Source organism: Morus notabilis, unplaced genomic scaffold (genome assembly GCF_000414095.1).
Source record: "Morus notabilis unplaced genomic scaffold, ASM41409v2 Scaffold789, whole genome shotgun sequence".
Classification (NCBI taxonomy): Eukaryota; Viridiplantae; Streptophyta; class Magnoliopsida; order Rosales; family Moraceae; genus Morus; species Morus notabilis.
In genome coordinates, this window is record NW_010364361.1 from 15,375 (window position 1) to 20,810 (window position 5,436).

At 29.7% G+C, this 5,436-nt stretch overlaps 1 long non-coding RNA gene across 2 annotated transcripts; it reads right to left on the reverse strand.

Moving 5' to 3' along the window:
- Positions 1-740: 740 nt before the first annotated feature.
- Positions 741-1,985, reverse strand: LOC112093176. 2 transcript variants are annotated; one of them, XR_002902938.1, is made up of 3 exons: positions 1,705-1,985; positions 926-1,014; positions 741-818 (listed from the first exon to the last, which is right to left on the reverse strand). It is a non-coding gene; the product is annotated as an uncharacterized LOC112093176 (long non-coding RNA). The 2 variants fall into 2 exon arrangements; XR_002902937.1 differs by having other exon boundaries at positions 926-1,018.
- Between the last annotated feature and the right edge of the window lie 3,451 nt (positions 1,986-5,436).

Here is a 5,436-nt window from a genome sequence, read left to right on the forward strand (position 1 = left end):
ATAAATCCACTTCATAATTATGTCACTTTTTATTTCGTTTTATCTCCTAAATATTGAAAACCCACATTCGCTACATTAATGGAAAAACTTATGTAACATTAAATTTGGAAGATGAACACCTAATTTAAACTAAAAGCTTTCATTATTAAAAAATAAACTAATGTTTCTCTTATGTTGATTATTAATTATTGAATATCTACATTCTCTCTAGTCTCTCCTCTCTCATTCTCTGATCACCTTTTCTTCTTTCTTTGCAAATGCTGGTGTTGTGAGTTTTGCCGCCATATGCTGGTACTCCAGAATTTTTCAAAAAACTTCAATAGTTACACCATTTATCTCTCAAAGCTCTGTTTATACACCATGTTATGTAAATATAAATGTATGTGTAATGCAGTATATATGTATATACATACATACTGCGTTTAAGGCCATACCGAGTTATTGAAGTGTTTGGTAACATTTTTAAAATAATTTTATTTTTAATACAAAAATAAAAATGAGATTATTTTATAACATTTTCAAAATAATTTTATTTTTAATACAAAAATAAAAATGAGATTATTTTAATAATATTTTGATATTAATTTTAAAATTACGTTTAATTAATTTTTAAGTGATTATTTTAAGTATAATAAAAATATAAAATCGTATTTAATTATAATTATTAATTAATATATTATAATATTATTACTCAATAAGAAGCAAAACAAAAAAAGTAAAAAATAAAAATAAATCTTACTTTCTATGGCGTAGTCGGAATAAAATTCATCAGCTTGTATGTTTAGCCATTTTCTCACTAATCTCGGCCATGAAGCATGCTATAATAAATCAAGATTAAAATTAAAGTAAAGAGTGATTATTATGGGTTTAAACATGATTTATGAAGCTAGATTAATAACAAAAGATGGGTTTTTTTTTGGCTTACCTTGGAGATCCTTCCACGCTCGGCTCTCATTGTGAAGAAGAACGAGATTATTATGATCCTCCAATCAGATTAGCCAATAAAAATAAGCTCTGCCTAATTAATTAGAGATTTAATCAATAGTTAGCTAGTTTTAAAGGGAATCCGAATCGGTTAACTGAAGATTATTTCTTTTTCTAATAAGAAGATTTTAAAAAATATGAATTAGAAAGTGAAAGTCTTCAAGAGAAAACAAAATAGATAATTAATCAAATGGCAAGAGGGGGATTAAAAAACACTTGATTTAATTAACAAGTGTAAGAATGGATCATTAAATTTCAACGCCACAATATTAAATGACCCAGTTGCAGGGAAAATGGAGACATGAAGTCATTAAAACAGTTCATTGGAAGATCCTAGAAGAAAAAGAAATAAACAATAAAAAAAGAAAAAAAAAGAAAATTAAAGAGCAGAAACAGAAACAGAACAGAGTTTAACAAAACTAAATTTAAACCCAATAAAAAAATACAAAACCTTTTTAGATCCTTAATCCAACATTAAGTTTCCCCTTTTTGGGTTTCTTTGTGTTGAGTAGAAAATCTAAGATCTTGATGAAGAAATGGAAGAGAAGAGAGAAAAACAGAGCATGAAGCAAAAACAGGGGAGCAATGAGAAGAAGAAGCAAACGACATTAGATATTGACGAAAACGACAATAACAAAGAGAGAGAGAGAAAGAGAAGATAAAAGTGGAGAAGCTCGACTTTTGATAAGGAAATGAAAAGCAATAGACGGAGGGACTTACATGAATCGGGAGACAACAAATGAGATTTATGTGCGCGCGTGAAAAAGAGTTGAGGCCTTTTGATCTTCGAAGTTGTTGTTGTTGTCGTTGTCGTTTTTTGGGAGCTTTATCTTTTTCAGTTTTCCTTTTAAGTTCAGAAGAGGAGAAGAGAAGAGATTGTGATGGTGCTGATGAAGCCTGGAGAGGAAGGGAGAATGCCGGACCTGCGGACCAAAGTTTGAGGGCCTTTTTTCTTTCCTCGTAAAAGCAAAAAGACAGCTCTTTTGCACCTCAAATTTATAACTTTGATAGAGAGAGAGAGAGAGAGAGGGGGAGAGAGAGAAGGAAAAAATTAAATAAGAAAAAAAAGTGAGGAAAAGAGAGGGATGCTGAAGTTGATAGCCCCACAAGGTCACAGTCTTTTATTAGAGTAAAAAAAAATACCAGTCATATCTAATTTTTTTATTATAATAAAAAAAATTTATATAAAATTATATTTTAATTTAAATTAAAAATTTAAATTAGTGAACTTAATGAATTTAAAATATTATAAAAATTAAGAAGTAATGATGGTATTTTTCTCATGGTAAGAAAATACGTAGGCAATATGTAAAGCATAACTGTGCTAATTTCATCTTAAAAAAAGAGTATTTTAAATTGTTGAAATTCAAAGAGGAAAAAATATATATTTTTTGTAAAAATATTAAGGTAATAATATTCCAAAAATGTCATGTTGGATTTTTCTTTTTTAACTATGAGGAGGGATTTAAACTCTTGGCCTTAATATAATACTGCATATTTCTCACTTAAATTTAAGAAAGGATTTGTTATTTTAATTGCTAAAAAATCATAAATACCACTTAAAATGGTATTAATTAACATTTATGCCACATAATAAAAATATGCCTTCTATTAAATCAATAAAAATAATCTTAAGTGACACAAACGTTTATCTTAAATGGCATAAATATAAAGATTGTATAAAATGATGGTTGTATACATAATTTTCTCATATATTTTGTGTAGTGGTTGTATACATAATTTTCTCATATATTTTTTGTACTAACTTAACAATTTTTAAAGTAAAAGTCAATGCTAGTACCAAATTTGTATACATTATATATACGTGTACTTGTCACGATTATTCATTTTATGCTCCCATGCGCTAATGTAACATTTTAATCAAAGGCGTATTTTATTTCACGGGTACAAGTTTTTTTAGTGCCAAAATTTGTTCGTTGAGATTATCTGCGGGTTCTTGTAATTTTTAAGAAACCGATCAATCACAATTCTTCGTATGCTTTTATATACTTTTACATTTACATTTACATACATCTGGTTTAAAATTTAAATATCAAAATTAGGAGCCAGGGCCCAAAGGCGGCTTCGCCCCTGGTAGTGGGTGGTGATACTGCGGCAAAGAGAGCGTATTTATTATCACAATTTAAGTTATATTATTACAGTATTTTCTCTCACATAAATTTAAATTTAATTTTTTTATTACAGTATTTTTTATCTCACACACACAACTTAAGTCATGATTGAGTTGTGCAAATGAACACACGCTAATATGATCGTTTTCTTATATATTATTTAAAGTCTTGCTAGCTTTTTTATATTGATGCCTTTCAAAAAATTAGTATTAGACTTTTATAGTTTTTTTTCTTTGCTAAAAATCTTGTACTCTAATTTGTTATTTTGACATATATTATTATATTTTAACACGACATGTGATATGAATTAACACTCCATGTACGTGAGCAATTTTACGCCGTATACTTCAATATAGTATTTTGATTAAATGTTTAACATTGATGTTTTGCAAAACAGAAAAATAATAACTTTTCAAAGTAGGGAAATAACAATTTCACAATTATTAAACATTTGTTGTTGAGTAACATTGTATTGGAGAAGAGTTCTTGCACCCAAATATTATTAAACATGTCGGTATGGACACGTTTTCCTCGTGTGATTGTTCGGTCATGTGAACAAGAAGATACGACCTTTATCAAAGTATTTGTATTAGCATTTAGATATATATTATTATTTGACAAACCATTTACTTTTGGAGGTCGGTTTAAATCCGGTTTTGAGTTTTTCTCTACCCTTACCAAAGAGTTTGGTCGCCACATTGCCAACGGAATCACGTGGTTATTTGACAATTCACAAATCCAATTATTGAACTGTGGATTTTTTTTAAAAATAAATAAATTAATAGAATATATTCACATCTTGATTGGGACGTGAGGGTTGGATTGAGATGTAAATTAGTAGTGAAAAAAAAACTAACTTGCCGCCGTCATTCACTCCAAAATATGGTAACCAATCCTAATTAAAAACAAACAAATAAAAAGAATTATTACGTATCTTTGATTTGAATTAATAAAATTTTTAAGAGGCTTTAAGTCCACTTGCGAGAATGAAAGTCCGAAGACGTCTCCCAAACGACCTGACAATATTAAATATTAATTTTCAGCTTGGACGCAACATTAAATTAATATAGTGTCCTTTGAATACGTTGCTTAACATCTTCTCTCATTAATTCTATTATCACTTGCGAGTCATACATCTAATTATATAAACAATGCATGACATGAGCATTACAATGCATGACATCAATGAATTATGAAATATGTGCATTTTTACATAATAGTTAGGCACTTTCTTTAGTAGTCCTTGTAAAAATAAACTACTAGTAGTCCTTTACTTTTTAGCCGTTAAATCTATATTAAAATATGTCTATTTTGTATATTTTTTTAATCTGATATATTTTTTACCATATTTAACGGTCAAAAACTGAAAGTACACCAATAGAGCAGACTACCAGTGCTATTTGCCCTAAGAAATATTTTCAGTTTTTATTTCTGGCGAACTAGGTAACTAAAAATAGTATCTGTTATTCTGCAAAATGATGGAAGGACTTTGGAAACAAGAATTCTAAAACCATAGCGAAATATTCTGTGTATGAGAAAACAATATATATTCCACCATAATCTTTTTCTCCAACATTTCAGATATATTCGTTTTATTGTATACTTGTATTGGAATATATAGGACGTAAGGAGGGTTATGTGGTTTTCGTTGAGGGCAATTATGAGTAGGCTGGATTTTCTCCCAGTTGGGTAAACCGGGTTACGGATTGTGGGATCACTTCTCTGTTATTCTTTCCGAGTAAATAGAGCGCCGGCGGGCAAGATTGTCACTTTCTTTGTTTATTTACTTTTAAGTATGTCAGTTGAGACTTGAATCTAAGACTTTAAAAATAATTCACACGTTTTTCAAACACCAATTGAGCTAGCCACAATTTGGCAAAACAAAAGTCACATTCTGCGGCGTAGGACTACACCGCTTGTTATGTACCTTTCTTTTTCTTATGTGTGCATAAGGTTTTCCATTGTTGAATGTTGATATAAGAAAGGCGGAGCATGATAATTTTTACCCGATCAAAACAAACGCTGTTCGCGGACGATAAAGACCATCCTTAGTAAGTCGGAAGCTGGGAACCGTATGGCAATTTTGGAAGATCATGTGAAAAATAGCTTCATGCCAAGTCAAAAACTCCCCAAAAATGGGGAATTGATCTCATGGGGGCTTTTTCCTACAGTGCAGGATGACATCATGTGTTATGCAGCTTATACCATCTTTTGTTGGGAGAGAAATCAGAAGAATACCTTTTAACACTATCTAAGAGGGTGTTTTAAAAAAGTTATTTTTTTTGTGGATGGTAGAGAAATTTTGATAAAGGTTGTGACC